The 21,617-nt window shown below is 37.1% G+C and overlaps 1 long non-coding RNA gene across 1 annotated transcript in view; it reads left to right on the plus strand.

Moving 5' to 3' along the window:
• The first annotated feature begins 16,706 nt into the window (after positions 1-16,706).
• Positions 16,707-21,617, plus strand: part of LOC147832585 (uncharacterized) — a 104,482-nt gene continuing 99,571 nt past the window's right edge. Inside the window, exon 1 of the long non-coding RNA XR_015516976.1 lies at positions 16,707-16,812. This is a non-coding gene — a long non-coding RNA (uncharacterized LOC147832585). The remainder of the gene's footprint in view (positions 16,813-21,617) is intronic.

A 21,617-nucleotide genomic window follows, 5' to 3' on the forward strand; every position in this document is an offset into this window, starting at 1 on the left:
TTTACGCAGCAGATGCCCTTCCAGCCCCAACCCATCTCTAGGAAACTTCCACACACACATTCACACACACTCATACACTACCGACAATTTAGGGCCTACTCACACTATGCCATCTGTACGGTGCCCAGGCCCGTTTCTCAGATCGTTTGAGAAGTGTGAGTGCGGTGAATCAGGCTTAAGCACGGTTTACTTGGCCGGCCCTGGCCCAGTTGGAAGAGGTGGGCCTGAGTGAGGTTCACTTGGGCTTTTTTTACGCGCCAAAGCCCGAAACTGAAAGAGAGACGTGACTTTTAAGGGACTGTTTCATATGGATTTATTAATGATTCTTACTGTTCAGTGAACGCAAACTGCCGTCGTTTATTAAAGATGCAAACTCCTCACTGCACGACAGCTGCGCACCTTCAGCAAACCTCCTCATTCCTGCAGCACGAGAGCTTTATGATTGTTTATGAGCGCCAAAAGTGGCGGATCTGTTCGGCGAAATATTTGACTGCATGTCACTGCATATAAAACGACTGAAACAATATAACTAGAGAAATCTCCACTGTGCTGCCGAGTGACAGCGCTTCTCACTGAACAGCGCAGCAGCGATGACGTAAGTGTGCCGAGGCCCGATTGTGGTGTGAGTGCGGGCCGTCGGGGGAGACGGGAGGGGGTGCGTCGAGGCAACTGTCCCTAGTGTGAGTACGGACTTAGCCTACCCAATTCACCTGTACCGCATGTCTTTGGACTGTGGGGGAACCGGAGCACCCGGAGGAAACCTACACAAATGCAGGGAGAACATGCAAACTCCACACAGAAATGCCAACTGAGCCGAGGTTCGAACCAGCAACCCAGCGACCTTCTTGAGGTGAGGCTACAGCACTACCTACTTTTAGAGCTAAGTTGTACTCATAGAAAGTTTTGTTTTAGCATTGGTTGTTATGTGAAGAACCTTTTGCCTTGAAATTTTTTATACCACAAAATGTGTGTTTTGGGGTAAAAAGGAACAATGTTCTCTGATGAGTCCACCTTTTTTCTTTCCCATATCCAGGAGAGTCATGGTGTGAAGAATCATACGAAAACATTGCTGTAAAGCTGTAAATGTGCATACGCAGTAAAAAAATACAGATGTATGAAACACTGCATGCACCGAATCACACGCATATTCTCTTTGTACATCCAATGAACGTGAAACTGAGTGCAACATGCACAGCACAAAACCCCTCCCTGCCTCCTCCCCCGTATGAATATGCAGATGACTCTACTTTGGTAAAACCCAATGAAAAAGCAATGGCAAAAGCTAGCAAAAAGAGAAACTTTGAACAGAATGTGATGTGGAGATGCTACTTTCGGAGGTAGACCGGAGAAAAATGGTGTTATTTGTCATCCGGAATAAATAACAAAAGAAAAAATAGAGTGGGAGAGTTTAGCTAATGCAGTTAACACAGTTGGGTCTGAACATCGCACTGAGTGAATTAAAAAAGAAATAGTGCAATGTATAGGTGTAAAATTTTGTGGTGTTTTTAACAGCGTGAGTGCCGTAGCTCGAAAAGTGCATGGCAACATGATTTGACACATTAGAGCATGAACTCAGTTAGAATCCAGTGTCTGATAAAGTCATTCTTCTTTCTTTCCCCACTACATATCAGATTTTGCCTACTCTTCATCACGAGGAAGACAAGTAGGAATCATTAATAAGTGTATGGATCATATTTTATTTGCACATTTGTTGAATGAAAAAGTTTCTGATTCACGTATATAAATTCGTCTTCAAGTGGCACCTTCATAGCAATGTGTGTACAGTATTGCTCCGATTACATTGGGAAAACCCGTGACCCACTGCAAGTTGCACTTTAATGTTTGACTGGTCAACTGCATGGTATGGAAACCTTATATTCCTGCTAGACATGTGGATGATCTTGTCTCATACAGCTGCCATTGCATGGCTCAAAGACACTTTGTAGTATGCAATTTAACACAACTGCCTCTAGGAGTCGCCAATGGAAATAAAACAAGCACACACAAGAAGTGCACATACGCCAGGCATGAAGTTGGCGTGGACCAGCGCACATTCCCACATTCATTTCATCATTAGTTAATCTAAACGTGAGCGTGAAACCTGGCGTACGCAAAGTTTTTGCGCGTACACAGCGTTGATACATGAGGCCCCAGGGCTGAAAAGTAGTCGCCCCTGCTACGGGGCGTTAAAAGCCATTAATTTTCACGCTTAACATCTAATTGCTTACATCAATGGGTGGCTTTCCCGCTGTTAGTTTGTCCAGTTACAATAAGGACCATGACAACAGTGTTTGAGTTCTATGAAGAACGGTTCCAGAAAGCAGCCAAAAAACTCAAATAAACAAGTACATAACAGGTGAGAATGTGGTAAAATCTGAAATTTAGTAAAAAAAATAAAAAAAAAAAAAAAAGACAAGGGATTTTCTTTTGCTTAAGGAATTGCGTTTTAAAACTATTGGTTGGGTTTAGGGAAGTGTGTGGATGGGTCAATCTGTGCTTTTGAAAACACTATTGGTTGGGTTTAAGAAAGGAGGAGGGTGGGTCAGTTGATCGTTCAGTCAGTCAGTCAGTGGACATCATCCACTGGCAGATTTACACGAGAACAACAGATGCAACTGGAACTCGCAAGAGAAGAGAGAAATTTGAGATTTGAAAAAGAGTACACGGCAGCTTCAAGTGGATTCACGAAAATAAAAACTGCAAAAAAAAAATTTATTTACTTCAGTTGGCCATCTCCAGAAATGTATATAGCGGTGTGTTTTCTGAAAATAAATAAAGTCACCCAAGTTTACAATATAACTTTCATGCACTTGAACATCATGTCTTCAGCTCTAACATTGATATTACAGTAAACAAAATTTCTAGCATATCTTAAAAATAGAACTAGTCTTCAATTCCCAAATCGCATAAGACTCTCACTCTCTCTCTGTCCTGGTCTCACTCTAAACCACTTAGGATGATGGTTAAATGCTACACTTGCCAGCAATAATACAATAAAACAAGAATGACTTAGCTAAACAAAAATAAAACAATATACTCTAGACGAGCGGTGCCTGGCGCACTGAGATTAGAAGTGTGTGTTAAAGTCGATAGGAAAGGACAGGGGAAAAGGAGGGGGGCTGAGGTGAATATTGCCTCCAATCTGTTCCTGTTTGTCATTAGGCTGAATTCTACAGTACTTGTTTATGGTTTTTGAGTATTAGGGCACATATGGGGCAGATGTCTAAGCACTGCTGGGCTGGAGAGAAGCAGATGTCTGTGCCTGGTAGAGCTCAAACTTTACCTTGCCTCGGCAGAATGTGTGGCGCTGCAGGGGCTAAAACTGGCATGTTTGCATACGCAGCAATGCAGATACCAGCATCAACATTAGCATACACCTTCAGGCTGCATCACCTAATGGTCACAAGTGTGATTTACAACAGAGAGAGTCAACAGCTCAGATCTGACCTGCTCACTGGACTGGACATGATTTTCTGGAGTTAAATTTAATGGGGAGATTTATGATGCGGGTCAAATTAAATTTAGGTTTGGCCATTTTGTCATATACCCCCTGATCACTTGGTATTTGTGGGATGGGGTTATTTTTTATACGTATATGTGCTATGCCCCTGTAGAAACCTGATTTGACAATATTTGCAAATTACATGTGACGTGCAAGTTCAGATTTTAATTCACATATATAATGTATTTTGGTGACAGGGTGGCACAGTGGGTAGCACTGTCGCTTCACAGCAAGAAGGTCGATGGTTTAAGCCTCGTCTGGGTTAGTTGGTATGTCTGTGTGGAGTTTGCATGTTCTCCCTGTGTTCGCATGGGATTACTCCGAGTGCTTTGGTTTCCAAAGTGTATGAGTGTGATTGAGTGTGTGTGAGTGCTTCCCAGTGATGTGTTGCAGCTGGAAGGGCATCCGCTGCGTAAAACATACAATTTATAAGTTGGCGATTCATTCTGCTGTGGTGACCCCTGATTAATAAAGGTGCTAAGTGGAAACGAAAATAAATGAATGAATGGATTCCAATGTCAAGAAATGCTTCTAAATCTAACCCTAACCCAAACATTTACACACATCTCAATTTTGTGTGGTGCGGCACTATTTAGTCAACTCTGATTTTATGTGATTTTGTCTTTCTGGTCTTTCCCGCTGTCCATGGAGCAGTCCGGCGAAATGACAAAGAAAGCTGATCCTGATTGATTCTCGTGTGTGCATTGAAAATGCTGATTGGCTCACAAAAAGAATCTTACAGAGGCAAGCTAGAGTTCAACTTTTTAGATTTTTAAATAAAAAGTCTTAAAATGTAAACAACTTTTTTTGTCTTTTGTTAGAGCTTTTTGTTTTTTAAATAAAAAGTCTTAAAATGTAAACAACTTATAAAAAAAATCACATAATGTATAATGTAAATATATATATATATATATATATATATATATATATATATATATATATATATATTTATATATAAATATTTATATAATTCATATATTTAGATATTTAGATATATTTAATTTTCATGTATATCTATAGATTAGATTTCTATATGAGCAGGGGCATTGTAAATTAAACCGTTGTTGGAGGACTAAATTCAGTCAAAATGTAACTGTATTTTTACCATCAACTGAACGATGTTGATCACAAAGTTGTATCACAAGGTTGTATCTTTCATTACTTAAAAACAACTTTCCAAAGCTCTAAGCAGAAAATAAGGCCAAAATATGAAGATATGTAGCAAATCAGACATTATTAATCAAGCTGATAAAGCAATATTTTGTGGCAGGTTGAACTGTGGATTTATTTTACCTCTACTGGATTATTAGTCCATTTATTACACAGGCAGTATTTGAAAGTAATAATAAACATGCAAATAAATAAATTAAAGGAGCAAGAGGGACCAAATGGCTTTTTAGGATAAATTTTTTTTATTTCAACACTGTATTTTACATCACTAAGTAATAAAGAGCTCCCAGCAGTAAAGATAGTCAATATTTAGAAATGAAAACGTATGCTTCAACAGAGAAAGGCAATGCTGGTTTTTAATATATATACAAGTAATGTTGGCTTTTGAAATTTAGTCAGTTTCCATTGGCTTTTAAGCTTATCCAACTCAACTTATCTAAACTTTTCCAGCCCTACAATCAATACACTTCACGTTGAAACTTAGGGCGGCAGCTTTTCCAGCTGAGTGGAAAAAAACTAGCTCGCTCATATAAAGTATCATTAATTAAAGAGTATGTGTAGTAAATAATTCATGGGTACTCCTGGTGTTAGGCCTCAACCTCGCATATACAGTACCAAACTGTGGCATGAATCTGAAAACTTTTCCACATCAACATAGTTCAGGGTTACACAGGAAGTTCAAGCATTCTATTACAAAAATGCCCTTTGTTGGAGAAAACAGCACTCAGGAATTGTTTGGCTAATGCAGGGGATTGTTTTTCATTAAAAAAAAACAATCATACTTGATAAATAAATATCTATAAATATTATAATATACAGTGTGTGTGTGTGTGTGTGTGTGTGTGTGTGTGTGTGTGTGTGTGTGTGTGTGTGTGTGTGTGTGTGTGTGTGTGTGTGTGTCTGTGTGTTTGTGTGTGTGTATGTGTGTGCTCTAAACCAATGTGTTATATAATAACCAACATAAAAAATATAGCCAAAATTTGATAATATTTTATATTATTATTTATATAAGCAAGTTAAAGGCAAATAGGCACAATAAATACTATTATATTAACAAAAATAAATTGTTTCATTTACACAGTGAAGACTATGCTGTACATTACATTAATTTCTGTACTGATATACTATTAAAAAATAAAATAAGCTAAATTAATAAAGTAGTTTTTTTATTTTATTTCATTTGCATTTTTTTTCTTTTGTTTTATCTTTGCCTGTCATTTTTAACCCAGGCCCATTCTGAAAACGTACCCCTATATACATTTCTGAAGAGCGCCAAATACATCCCAGAAGGTGATTTTTTTTTTTTTTTTTTTTTTTTTTTGCCGTTATTGTAAACCCACCAGAGGTCGTTGTGTTTGCTTTATCAGATCTCAAATTTCCCTCGCGACTGCCATTCATCCCTGCTCTCCTCGTCTAAATCCCCCAAAGGCTGCTGTCAACTGACTGACTAACTGACCATCTGACTATGCCACCCTCACACTTCCATAAACCCAACCAATAAAAGTGTTTTCAAACACACCAATTGACCTGCTCACCCACTTTCCTAAACCCAACTGACAGCTCTCACCCTGTTATTTACTTGTTTATTTTATTTTTTGGCTTCTGTCTTTGTCTTTAAATGTCATCATCGTGGTCAACTCGTCTCTTCATCTCAAATCCACCGAAGTAACCAAACTGAGTTAAGCGGTCAGCTGGTAAGTGTGAAAAGGAACAGCGACATGCCACCTCGTACCATTTGTTTTAAAGATGAAATGCAGCCATGCGTACCTCTCGCTACATAATTAGGTAGAAACATAGAAACAAATATAGGGTTGCATTTTCAGAATAAGCCTTTGTTGGTCTCTTCCCCCAAACAGAGTTATTTGAATATTTCAGTGAAAGGATTTTCAAAAATATGCACCATTTTCAAAAAAGTAATTTCAAACATTTCAAAAAGTCATAAAATGTAAACATTAACCCTCAAGTTTTTTCAACATACAGCTGTAGTCAGAATTATTAGCCCCCCTGAATTTTTAGGCCCCAGTTTATTTTTTCCCCCAATTTCTGTTTAGCGGAGAGAAGATCAACACATTTCTAAACATAATAGTTTTAATAATTCATTTCTAATAACTGATTTATTTTATCTTTGCTATGATGACAGTAAATAATATTTGACTACATTTTTTCCAAGACACTTCTATACAGCTTAAAGTGACATTTAAAAACTTTACTAGGGTAATTAGGTTAACTAAGCAAGTTAGAGTAATTAGGCAAGTTTCTGTATAACGAATGTATAACGAAATGTTTTTTTTTTTTAATTTATTATTTAAATCTGCTTTTAATAAAACAAAAAAGACTTTCTCCAGAAGAAAAAAAATATTATCAGACATACTGAAAATTTCCCTTCTCTGTTAAAAATCTTTTGGGAAATATTTATTAAAGAAAAGAAATCAAAGGGCGGCTAATAATTCTGACTTAAACTGTAAATGAAGTACACATAAACACAAATGGCTCTCACATGCATGTTCTGTTTTGACTAAGCTACAGCATTCCTTGCTCCTGTGTTTTGTTTATGATGCTTTCCTACTAGCTTTTCATTGTTTGTTTCTATGGTTTCTAATTTAGCTTACACCTGTTCTCTGTTTATGTGGATCTCTCCCTGTTTGTAAGCTCTTAGTTCAGTTCATTCTGTTCATTTGCTCAGCTTTGTCCAAGTTTTGTGCAGATTTCTACTCTGCTTCCAATATTGTTCACTCATGAATGTAGACCTGTTTAGATGAGCACCGCAGACTAATATAGGGGACATTTTCAGGATTTTTTCACGACCACAATTCCATTTGAGAGTTACAGCACTCATGAATAGCCCATATATAATTTATTTTTGCACATAAACAGTGTTCCCATCCCTCTCCACCAAGCAGTTTATGTTAAATGAGCAATTCCATTAGAATAATGTATTCACAGATAATGTCTGAGCATTAGCATGCTAGCCAAAGTGAGCGGGGGGACGTGTCTTTGAAGAGCTCCTCTAATGAAGTCTAACTGAGCCGCATTCGCATTAAAGCCAGAAGTCCAGAGTCAGTCAGTCAAGTGAGCTTGCGTTGGGCTTCAGATCAATACCCCGATCCACACATCCCTGTTCACCAAACCCGCCAAACGGCCCCCCCACTGCTCCAAAATTAATGAGGATTTTTTTCTCCCAACATTAGCGTTTTGCAGATAAACACATGACAAACTCCAGAAAGAGGGTGAAAGGAGGGGGGGAAATCTAGTAAATTCTTCATCAAAGATATCCCGCATACCAAAAATAATTGTAATTTTTTGCAGGCCGAAGGGCTAATGAGAGTTGAGAGAGAAGAGATAATCCGTGCTACGCCTTTTATGTCTAAGCTTGGATTTGTGGATGGCCAACTCTGAAGAAGAAGTAGAAAAAAAAGAAGTAATATATATATGCTTTAAGTCCGACAGCACTGGCTTAATCTGAATGCATGAGATTTCTTTAGCGGGGACAATGAGCGCAATCAATCATTAGTCTTTAAATCTGCGACTCGTACTCGCAGTCTTTGAAAACTGTACGTCCATAAAGTGTTGATGTGGAACATTCATAATTGAATGGACTGGCGATCAATGCTAGTCTGGAGTGTACGGCGTACTGCTTAAAGACAGTGGATCGGCTTTGCTGGACTGATTGATTTTCATATTGATTGATTGACCGAAGGCTTCTTAGTCTCTTCAAGTGTGCGTCTGAGGGCCACTTTACTTACTTGTTAGAAATGTCTCATCCAGGGTTTAAAAATAAACAGCTGAGGGGAGCTTAGCGCGTCACTCAGAACATCAGTTATGAAGATGAGGCACTTACGTTCACTAAACTTACAGTTCAGAGGCTGATTTTACTACTAAAAAAGTGACAATTGATTTGAATAAGAAATTAGAAGGAATGCTTGTCATTACTCTTGTAAACCAAGTGAAAGTCATGTAGTTCGATCATGAAAACCAAGAAACGGTTGTACATTATTTAATGGCCTTCTTGTTGAAGTGTAATTGCACATTTAAGTACTATTAAGTAATACTAATGAACAATAAGTATTAAAAATATGATTAAGGAGGCATGTGCTGTATTGTTTAGAAAAACTAGACTTGTGATTATGATTATTCAGCCTGATCTCACACAGAGGAAAATAACTATTTTATGTATGTGTGGTTTATTTATTAAACTAATTTCGAGAGCATCACATGCTTATGATTAAACACGGCTGGTACCGCATCAGCTCTGTATATTGCACCAACCAGTTGAATACTGACGCATTTTAAATAACCAGAGTTTTCCACTCTGTTAACTTCGTCTTGAAGAATCCCCCCTCTACCCCTACTCCTCCCATTCTCCGAAAGGGCAGCACGGCGGCCTAGTGGTTAGCACTGTTGCCTTACAGCAAGAACGCCGCTGGTTGGGCCCCTCACCAGGCTGGTTGGTGTTTCTGTGCGGAGTTTGCATGTTCTCCCCGTGTTCGTGTGGGTTTCCCACAGGTTCCCCGGTTTCCTCCCACTGTCTAAAGACATAGACCATAAGTAATCTAACTATTACCAAAATAGCATCCTAGGACAACTTCTAGCCAGACACTTCTCAAGCAGGGGAGTTCTCGAGACCTACCTGAGCTCAAACTCCCCTCTCGCCCTTCTAACGGGTTCCGAGCTTAGGGCTCTCTCCCGGGACGACATGCCAAATACGCTTTATTATTAATTATCAGCTAAGTGTGATCTCTTTAATGACAAAAAGTGGCTAATTTGTAAGAATTCATACAAGTTTATAAACATTTTAAACATGTGATTTTTAAAAGGAGGTGTTCTCCCAAAACTCAACCCCAACCCTAACACCCAATCTCCATTGTGGGATAAACAAACGGTACTAAAAAGTATGGATTGCATTAATTCATATGTATTAGCCTCTCAATCGAATAGTTACAAAATGATGTGAGATTGCATTGAACTTTCATAGATGCTAAAAAAATAAAAACATGCTAAACAAGAGTGAACTCAAATATATGCTTGGTTTGAGACTTTTGGAGCTGTGCATCGATGGATTTGGTCTTCAGGTTTTAGACTTTCAGCAGGGAGACTTAAATCACACAGAACTGAACTAAACTGAACTTTAACTCTGAAAGCTAGACTGACACAGTTTCAATTTACTAGAACGCCTATGTTAAGCTGCTTTGACACAATCTATCCCTTGTTTTCACACTAACCTTAAAGATTCATGAACCCCCTACCACATCTCCATCTCAGTAGGGTGTTTTCACAAAATCAGGAAAGTGAGTGAGTCCAGCTTTGTTTAGGCGGGACTGTTGAGTGGCGAAAGAGGGAAGAGTTTGCATGAAGAAGGGAGTTCATTACATACACAACAGCTGATTTTCACCGACATAACAAAGACAGATACAGGGGAGATACAGTAGACAGTGATTCAGAGAGCAGCATTTACAACAGATCTGAGAGCTGTGTGGAAGTAGAGGATTTACAGTCCATAATTTTGTAGTGATATAAATGTAAACTTAGAAACTAAATTATTTGTACTAAGGCATTTCTTTAAAAACTGAAATAGTACCATTGACAATACTAACTAACTTTGCCATCTGAATACACATGAAAAAAAATTGGTAGAGACCACAGGGTGAGGCAGTGGCGCAGTAGGTAGTGCTGTCGCTTCACAGCAAGAAGGTCGCTGGGTTGCTGGGTTGCTGGTTCGAACCTCGGCTCAGTTGACGTTTCTGTGTGGAGTTTGCATGTTCTCCCTGCCTTTGCGTGGGTTTCCTCCGGGTGCTCAGGTTTCCCCCACAGTCCAAAGACATGCAGTACAGGTGAATTGGGTAGGCTAAATTGTCTGTAGTGTGTGTGTGTGTGTGTGTGTGTGTGTGTGTGTGTGTGTGTGTGTGTGTGTTTCCCAGAGATGGGTTGCGGCTGGAAGGGCATCCGCTGTGTAAAAACTTGCTGGATAAGTTGGCGGTTCATTCCGCTGTGGCGACCCTGAATTAATAAAGGGACTAAGCTGACAAGAAAATGAATGGTAGAGAAATGACAATCAGCACGAACTGGAACTGCATCTTTTTTTTTTTAAAGAAGACGAGTGGCAAATCCGGATCTCACTATTTACAGATTTGAAAGGCTTTTGTATAAAAAATTTTCCTTACAAAAAAAATTTTAAGCTGAGCTCTTATTGCGGGGAAATTGAAACAAAGCGTTCGTTGCAGCACATTTATAAACACAACACTTATGACCCATGTCTCCAAAAAATTCTTCAACTACTTGTTTGAATTATGGTTGACAACACAACGTGCCGTCTCTCTGAAAACTGTAATAGGGCAAAACAGTCTTCGAAGCTTATGTGTATTAGTGAAGTTACATCTTATTCACAATAGAGCGCACTGATTGGTTTGAACCTATTCTTTCTCATGAATTAATGAACAAATGTGCTGAAAACTCAATGAAGTAGGGCTGTGCAATTAATCGAAAATCTGGTTTCGATTTCGATTTTGGCTAAAGATTATAAAAAAGCATTAATCGATGTAAACAATTTTTGCATTATATACCGCCCCCTTTCCAGTTGTCCACATTTGTTGCTCTGCAAAGCTCAGCTTCACATAAAAATGACTAAAAGCATGTACTGCAATGTAACGTTTACAGCATGGGATGCGCATACATGTTTTTAAAAGTGCGAACGAGACCAGACCGCATGCTTTTGTGTGTGTGTGTGTGTGTGTGTGTGTGTGTGTGTGTGTGTGTGTGTGGTCATGTGGTCAGCATTCGGTCTCATTCGCACACTGAGACAAGCAGAGCACACACATCTAAAGTCATCTAAACGTGAATGCTTTAATGGTCAAATATGTGTCAAAACGTGGTGTCTAGAGATTATTCATGTCATGTGTAATAAACAAACGAGTTGAGAATCAAAAGACACGTGAAAGAGAAACCATTAAAGTGACAGCGCGCGATATTCCTGCTACCAACTGTTTAGAAGCTTAAAGCACATTTTGTTTAATATTTTTATTCTATTGTATTGATTTATCTTTTCTTTGCAGGGAGGAAAATAAATGCAGTTAAACTCAGAACTATTAGCCCTCCTGAATTATTAGTGACCCTTTCCCCCAATTTCTGTTTAATGGAAAGACTTTTTTTTTAACCCATTTCTGAATATAATAGTTTTAATAACTTATCACTAATAACTGATTTATTTTATCTTTGCTATGATGACAGTACATAATATTTCACTAGATATGTTTTAAAATACAAGCATTCAGATTAAAGTGCAATTCAAAGGCTTAATTAAAGTACTTTGGCAAATCATTGTATAACAGTTTCGGTAACACTTTACAATAAGGTTCATTAGTTAATGCATTTACTAACATGAACTAATCATGAACAACACATGTACAGCATTTATTAATCATAATTGAACATTTACTAATGCATTATTAACATCCAAGTCCATGCTTGTTAACATTAGTTAATGCAGGGGTTCCCAAACTTTTCAGCCCGCGACCCCCAAAATAACAATGCCAGTGAATCGCGACCCCCAATATCCTCTGAGGTGGTTATAAATACAGAAACCTTGCATGCAATGACGCAGACACACCAATTAAATTTGTGTCAGTGCTTTAAATGTGCCAGAAAGTATAACCTGATGTTATAAAATCAAAATGCATCTGACGCTATTGCTGCCTTTAATATAATGTAATTACCCCAGGGGTCGCAATCCAATAGAACTAGTAACTATAAGCTACTATAGTAACTATATAGTATATAGTAACTATAAACAACTATTTTTATTTTCAGTATAGTTATGGATAAAATATGTTAATTCTTATGGTTTATTAAAAATAAATAGATTTTTGGAAATCACCAGGCGACCCCCCTTCATTGCCCGTGACCCCCACTTTGAGAACCACTGAGTTAATGCACCATGAGTTAACATGAACTAACAATGAATTAACATGAACTAACAATGAACAACTGTATTTTCAATAACTAACGTTAACTAACATGAACAAATACAGTACTAAATATATTGTTTATTGTTTGTTCATGTTACTAAATGAGTTAATTAACATTAGCTAATGAACCTTATTTTAAAGTGTGACCACAGTTTCTTCTGCAGACAATCAAAAATGCATTTCGTTGCATTGTACTTGTACATGTGTAATGACACTAAAGTTAAATCTAATCTAATCTAATCTAAAATCTAAAAATATCTATTGCTTAAGAGGGCTAATAATGTTGACCTTAAAATAGGATTCAAAATATTTAAACCTGCTTTTATTCTAGCCAAAATAAAACAAACAAAGCCTTTCTCCAGAAAAAAAAAATATATTATAGGAAATACAGTTAAAATTTCTTGCTCTGTCAAACATCATTTGGGAGATATTTACTTTTGAAAAGTTCACAGGAGGGCTAATAATTTTGACCTCAACTGATAATCGCTTTGAATATTCGTGATTACAATTAAGACCAAAATAATCATGATTGTGATTTTTCCCAAAATCGAGCAGCCCTACAATGAAGTCACTTTGTACCGGCTGGGACAGACAACTAATCTCCACGATGGAAATTACACAATGATCTCAGTGTCATGACGTTGCTTTAATTTTTTTTTTTAACAAAAAACAACCAATTTTCACTTTTTGGTGAAATATTTGTGTCCTAATAGTATTAATAGTGCCTAATAGTGTTCATTAATGTGGGACATATATACATCATGTCAACATCTCAAAAAATGTGTTTTGGTGTTTTGTGACCCTATAAAACCTGTCAAGTGGGTGGGACGATCAAGTAAAACTGTACTTCACACATACAACTCCAGCAATCAAAGAAAGAAATGAATAAAACTTGTAATAATGACAAACTGCAAAAAATAATAGCGGTAGGATCATCTATCTATCAGGATGCTTTCACATACTGACATACACAGACATCAGACTGTGCGAAACAAAAGCTGTCAGTCTGAGAGACGGGGTGAGGGAGGCTGTCAGAAAAGGATGCTAAGCAAGCACACAAGGAAATGAAATAGCATCTCACAGACAGAAGACAAAGGTAGCAGGGGAAAAAAAGTGCATCAAACTCTCCCTGGAGGACAAGAACACACACAGGCATCTGAGAAAAGCAGTGACCCAATTATAAAAACAGAAGAAAAAAAAGAGCATTCAATAAGGCCTTGAGAGACAAGCCCTGAGTCCTGAAACATCGCAGCCCTTCTTAACCCAGCATGCTAATTTAGCTGGTTACTTTAAACTTGGGTTTCTCCTGAGTGTGCTTAAAATACAGTCTCTCTCAGCAAACTGACATGAAAGGTGACGAGGAGCTGTGTGTGCACTTGAAGGAACTCTCTCTTATTTTTCTCTCTCTCTTATTAATGTTCATGATCTGCTGTACTGTACTGTACCATGAAAATCAGTATTCGACAAAAACTTCAGCACAGTATCTGTGTTATTTATGTTTGCTTCACTTAAATTGAATTATTTCGTATGGTGTTTTGACACTTGTGGTGTTGTTTTCTTGGTTCTTTTGGTTGTTAGAAAGAAAGAAAGAAAGAAAGAAAGAAAGAAAGAAAGAAAGAAAGAAAGAAAGAAAGAAAGGTGTGTGTGTCTTTTATTTGTGTGTTCACATTGAGATTTTCATCTTCATGATATTTTGTTGATATTTTGTTGATTTCCAATGGTAAATATATCAAAACTCAAATTTTGTGTAAAACAGTATTTTAACATTTCAAATTAAAGATAGAATGAATCAGTAAACACTTTATCATTTGCTTTGAATAATTTTAGTATCATTCTTTGGATATTACATGTGTTATGCATAATCTGTAAAGCATTTATTAATCATAGTTCAACAAAGTTGTTCTTGTTAACATAAGCACCGTTAATAATGCACGTGAGCTTACATGAACTTACGTTATTTAACTCAACTAACTAACGTTTCCAAAGATGAATAAATGCAGTAATTAATGTATTATTATTAGTAAATACGTTAACTAACATTAACTAATGGCCCATTATTTTAAAGTGTTATCACTAATTCAACAAAATGTTGGTAAATTATTATAAAACGTGATCAATATTGATATGAAAATCTAAATAAATCTGAATGTGTAAAGGAAAGGCATGGTTTAGTTCTCATTAAACAAGGACACATTCAAGGACACTTCATCTTCAGAGAAGTTCTGAGAGTCACTTTAGCTAGAACTGGGCAATTAATCGAAAAATAATTGAAATCGACATTTAGAACCTTTAATCGATCTAATTTTCCCAGGTTGATTTTTTTCGATTATTATCTTTACTGTGTATTGAGTCACATGACCCCGCTCTGGTAAGGCTGGTTTACATTATACTTCTGCATTGAGAGCACACGTACGGTCTGGCGCAGCCTTTGCGCAGTCGCATACTCGTAGCGCAAGCTCTGTGATTGGTTGGTTTGGTAGTGTTGTAATGTATGGGTGGTGTGGAGAGCCGCGAGACAGCAGATAGCAATTAGTGATTGTGTGTGATATAGCAGATAGTGTGTGTTTCCTTCAATTGTTTTAAAATCAAGTAATGCACCCTTCATTCAAACCTCTCTCACTTGTAATACGTGAGTATATTTACTGTAGAAAACTTGTCAGTGAACTATAAAGGCAAAAAATATTAATAAATAAATAAAAATAAACACACACACACACACACACACACACACACACACACACACACACACATTTATATATATAAAATCGTTCATTCATTGAGGTAAAATGTTCAAATAATGTTGATTTTAGGCCAAATCACCCAGCCCTAAGTTTAGCTGAGATGATATATATATAACATCACATCAAGGTAAATGTGCAAAGGTCCCTTTCACACATTTACAGACGTACTGTATATACACATACTTTAATTTGCTGTTATATTCCATATAACCCCATATAAAATCCAGAAACTAGGCAATTTTTTATTTATTTATTTTTTTGGCACAGGCCTATCTAAAGGGTTAATGGCGCCAACTGATGATCAACAGTAACAATGACAATTTTTACCTCTTCCCAACAGAGAAAACTACCAACAATCAAAAAGGCATGATTTTATGGTGTCATGGTTTTGCAATAAAAAAATTAGATTATAATGAAAGTCAAAAGGGGCAAAAACAGCCACCAACAGCAAATTAGGGAGAAAAAAAAAATGAAAATCTTATGCTGCACAAAAACCAACAATGTATTAAAGTCTATGTTGTTACTGATCTTTCACATGTTAAAAAAATCTTGTTCACAATTATTTATATATTGTAAATAAGTAATTTTGCGCGTTTTGTCACCAAAACAGTGATATCATTTATGAATTTGGAAACAGTAAAAATCCTGTAGTTGTTTAAAAAAAAACTGAATTATTAGCCCCCTTTGAATTTTTTTTTTTCCCCTTTTTTAAACATTTTCCAAATGATGTTTAACAGAGTAAGGACATTTTCACAGTATGTCTGAAAATATTTTTTTCTCCTGGAGAAAGTCTTATTTGTTTTGTTTCGGCTAGAATAAAAGTAGTTTTTAATTATTAGCGCCTTTAAGCCATTTTTTCGATAGTCTTTTTTTCTCTTTGAACATTTGTCTTGCAGAAAACAATAAAAAGTTGATCACAAAAACAAAAAAAGTTTGGTTTTCCTTAAAGAAATTGTGATAGGAAATAAAGCTTAATTTATTCATGTAGAGATTTAGAAAATATACTTGATTTTACTTATATATTGATTTCTAAAATGTAGTTAAACCATTAAACTAGATTACTCCTTGTTTTGTATTGAATTAAAAATGCTAAGATGAACTCAAAATGTGATCTTTAGGCTAAAAAAAAAAGATAATCAGACACATATTGAAGCCCTTCAATCACACAGACCAGTAAAAGCCCAATCCAAAGACAACTTTTCGCATCTTTTCACAGTTCCACACATTCAGAATCACACCCCCACAAACTGCTTCCATAATATCACACATAGACCGCATGGAGCCCTTCACAGCCCTCTCAGGACACAAACACGTTACATAAGCCCAAGTGAGCGCAGCAGATGCCATTTGGGACACATCTGTTCAGACGGATTACCTACCAGCCGCAAAACATCGAAAAAATAATACTGACATGTGCTGCGCTGCCATGAAGACAGACAAGGTGAGGCGTTTAATTCCTTCGCAGAGACAGATAAAGAGAGGCCGGACTGCGGATCAATAGAACATCCGAGCTGGTTTGTGGAACGGGAGAACTTGTATTAAAATCCCAAACAGGGATTGAGGTATGGAAGAGCTTAAATCTGCAGCTTCGAGCTTATAAGCATGATTTCATCATTTCCCATCAGCTTAGAGACACTGACTAGAACCAGTGACCTACTCTCAGTGTTTGTGAGCTTTTATAATAAACTCATGATGTCCTCAGATAAATACCTGTCAAAAGCTGGAATTACACCGCGCTAAGCAGGTGCAGCTGGGAAAACGGATCTCGGTATAGTTGACACAAGGCTTGCTGATTGGTTGAGGCAGATTAGAACATTGATTTTTCCGCTTGCCTTAAGAAATCTGCCTTTTATACACATGTAATCATCTACATGTGGTTTATATAATGGTCATATTCTTATTACAAATTTTAAATGTATGGACATTGGTGAAATGAAAACGTTGTTGCCCTAGAGCTTTTTTGGACGAAAGAACCATATATTCATGTAAACATAATAAATCCTTGTCGGTTTCCTCAAATGATGCAATGGCAAGAAACTGATGACAGATACTTCAAACTATATTACTTCAGTTAATCCAGCGTCATACACTAAATGTAGGATCAATCTCCTGAGTACACTTAACTGCGAAGATTATGTTTAGGAAAACAGATGAGCATTAAAAGTATGTTGGAAACAGAAATGTTGTTTGTTGTAAGGGATGGAATGAAATGTCAAAATAAGAGTCATGTGACCTGGCTTTTCATGAAAACATGGCTTTATTATCTGATTTTCTGTCTGATCTTATACGTCATATTATAGTGTTGACTTTAATGATTAAGGTGTTGGGAATAACATTCAAACAGTTAGCCAGGATTTTTAAATACTCATTTAACATTAACATTTTAATCCATTTAACAAGGACATATTTAAATGATCAGAAGTGATAGACATAAGACATTATGTTCTTAAGAACAGTTCTTGAGATATATATATATCAAAAATCCCTTACAAAAGATCACAGTATCCAATGAAATATTAAGCAGCACAACAGTTTTCATTTTTTCAACATTTCAACAGTTTTCATAGTACAATGTTTGCACATTTTTAACAGAGATTTATGACAAATAATTAATTTATTGAAAAAAACTCACCGACAACTTTATTAGGTACCCCTGTCCAACAGCACGTTGACGCAAATTTCTAATCAGCCAATCACATGGCTGTAACTCAATACATTTAAGCATCTAGACAATCTGCTGTAGTTCAAATCGAGCATCAGAATGATGAAGAAAGACATGGTTGTTGGTGCAAAACGGCTGGTCTGAGTATTTCAGAAACTGATCTACTTGGATTTTTTACGCACAACCATTTCTAGGGTTTACAGAGAATGGTCCAAAATAGAGAAAATCTCTAGTGAGATGCCGTTCAATGGACACAAATGATTTGTCAATGCCAGAGGTCAGAGAAGAATGGCCAGACTGGTTTAAGCTGATAAAAAGGCGACAGTAACTCAAATGACCACTCGTTACAACTGAGGTATGCAGAAGAGCATCTCCCAACACACAACAAATCTAACCTTGAGGCGGCTGGGCTACAGCAGCAGAAAACCCCACTGGGTGCCACTCCTGTGAGCTAAGAACAGGAAACTGAGGCTACAATTCACACAGACTCACCAAAAATGGACAATAGAAGATTGGAAAAACGTTACCTGGTCTGATGAGCCTCGATTTTGGCAACATTTGGATGTATGCCTTGTATTAAAGGTTCAGGCTGGTTAATACCAGTTTATTTACTGGTTAATGACCCATTAATACTAACTGAGCATAATGTCAACGTCACAAACTCCCTGAGTATTGTTGCTGACCATTTCTATCCCTTTATGACCACAGTGTACCCATCTTCTGATGGCTACTTCCAGCAGGATAACGCGCCATGTCATAAAACGTGAATCATCTCAGACTGCTTTCCTGAAAATGGCAATGAGTTCACTGTACTCAAATGGCCTCCCCAGTCACCAGAACTCAATCTAATAGAGCACCTTTGGGATCCAACAAATCTGCAGCAACTGCGTGATGTTATCATGTCAATGTAAACCTAAATCTGTAAGGAATATTTCCAGTACACAGTTGAATCTATGCCTATGCCTAATCTATGATAAAGGCAGTTCTGATGGCAAAATGGGGTCCAACCAGATATTAGTATGGTGTACCTAATAAAGTGGCCAATGAGTGTATGTCAAATAACAAATCTCACAGTATCCATTAAAATATTAAGCAGCACAACAATTTTTTTCACAACAATTTTTTGCACTTTCTTTACAAACAGATTTTTGATTAATTATAAATTCCTCGAAATGCATGTCAAATAACTTATTTCATGCAAACAAAGACTTTATCCACAATCTTTCTATTTTTAAAACATCAACATATTGCTATAAGTTTTGATTCTTTGACTCTTTTTTATTTATATTTTTAATAACTATTTAGCTCAGTTGTTCAATGGACACTATTATATGAGATGAAGCATCTTAATACATTTCTTAATACAGGAGTCATCACAATGGAGCAGCAGGAGTCTGCTCTCACTGAACCCATAAAGGAGAGATGACTGATAAGAGTATGAGCGTCAGTGACAGATATCATTTCTTGTAAAATGTACGCTCAGTAAAGTAATTTTCTAAACACAGATTCCACAAGACCACAAATTCAAAAGCGACAATAAAACCAAGTGTGCATACAAAAAGCAATATCTACCTCACATGTCGATAATGTCTCTGACTTGAGGCATCTTCACTATCTGCAGCTGCACTTGCCATCACCATATTGGCTAGTTTAATGCCTACAGTCTGCTACCGCACCTAAAGCGAATAGCATCATTGCAGACTACAGGACGTGATGTAAAATTTACTTTATAAATTTCTGAAAGGTCATGTGACACTAAGGCCCTGGTATACTTCAAACAAAGTTAATTTTGTTCCTTGACTAAAAGTAGTTCAATAAGGCTGAGTAATGGTTCTGTTTCTAACATGTTGCTATTTTGGTTTTGTTGTATTAAATGCTGTTCTCTTGTCTGACTGCATGAATATGAAGCACGTCAAAGAAGGCAGAGTTACAGAACACACCCATCTATTGTTTAATCATCACGGACCAATGGTAGCTAGGTGTTTAGCACCAAAACGAGCTTGCCCAAAAATTTCCCTTTGGTGAGCTGTTTGGAATTGTCAATACTAACTTAAAAATAACTTAATTTTGGTCAGATTTTGTTTGAAATTATTTTTTCTGTTTCTTTTTTTTTATTTAGTATACCTGGGCCTTATATGCCATAATCACATTGTATCAGTGTTAATGCTTGACCTAGGGTATATCTGAAGCTTTGTGATGATGCAATTGCCACAGTGATGACAGCCAATCACATACCACTATACATACTGTATTCACCAGCCGCATCTGCTTTTTCTCCACTTTGACAAACTGGTATTCTCTGTTGTTGACGAATGTGATTGGTTAGCATCAATGATAGTTTTTTTGCATCTTCCGCTGCTGTAACCTATCCGCCTTAAGGTTGGACTGTTGTGCTTTCAGAGATTCTCTTCTGCATACCTCGGTTGTAACGAGTGGTTAGTTGCTGTTGCCTTTGTATCAGCTCAAACCAGTCTGGCCATTCTCCTCTCACCTCTGGCATCAACAAGGCATTTGCGCCTAAAAAACTGCCGCTAGCTGAAGATTTTCTCTTTTTTAAACCTCTCTCTGTAAACCCTAGAGATAGTTGTGCGTGAAAATCCTGGTAGATCAGCAGTTTCTAAAATACTCAGACCAGCTCGTCTGGCACCAACAACCATATCATGTTCAAAGTCACTTAAATCACCTTTAGAAATGTGAGTTAACAGAGTTAACAGTTGAACAGGAGTACCTAATCAAGTGGCCAGTGAGTGTTGTTTTAAATTTATAGCAGTGGTTATAGCAGTAATTTATGGTCTAAATATAAGTCTCATTGACTTCAAATAAACACACTGTAGTAGATTTTACAAATACATCATAGCACTAACATTCCCTGAACTGTCCAAACTACACTGCTATTCATGCTAATACTATTTTTCTAATGACACATTTCGAAGCAGCTCAGCTTGTGTTTATATGGGTCCAGTGACTGGTGTCTACACAGCCTTGTTTGTGTCCAACAACAGAAGAACGTGTGAACTATTTCCTTCAGTCCCTCAGTAGGCAGCTGGTCCAGTACAGTATAGCACAAAATGTGACAGATTGCTGAAATGTTATTTGGATTACATTAGCTACCCAGCTTAACTGTCTTTACATCAAATAAATATGGGCAGGACAGCAAAGATGATTTCGACTCGTCGCAATCCAGAGGATTGGTGTCACATCAAAACAAGAATATGCACACGCACACACACGCACACACAGAGCCGTTCAATCATAATAAAACAACTTCCAGAGTAGTAAACCACTAAGCCTACTGTAGATTACAACTATCAATCACCTGCTGACTGAGATAAAACCCTTATTTAGCATTTGTCCATATACTTTATTTTTCATCAAATAAATAAATAAAAATATGTGAGCATGTACTCTTGCAGATCGGAAAACGTGTAAAAAAGAGAAGCGCAAGAGAGCAAAACACTTGAAATGTCTGTCCTTCGCAGCCAGGCGCAGGAATTTTTGCTCCATTTTAAATACTGACACACAACCACAATTATTCAATTGTGGCCTAAAAATATTTCCTCTTTCTTCTTTGAGCTTCCAAATGG

This window comes from Danio rerio, chromosome 19, assembly GCF_052040795.2.
Source record: "Danio rerio strain M-AB ecotype USA chromosome 19, GRCz13ab, whole genome shotgun sequence".
In the NCBI taxonomy this organism is placed as follows: domain Eukaryota; kingdom Metazoa; phylum Chordata; class Actinopteri; order Cypriniformes; family Danionidae; genus Danio; species Danio rerio.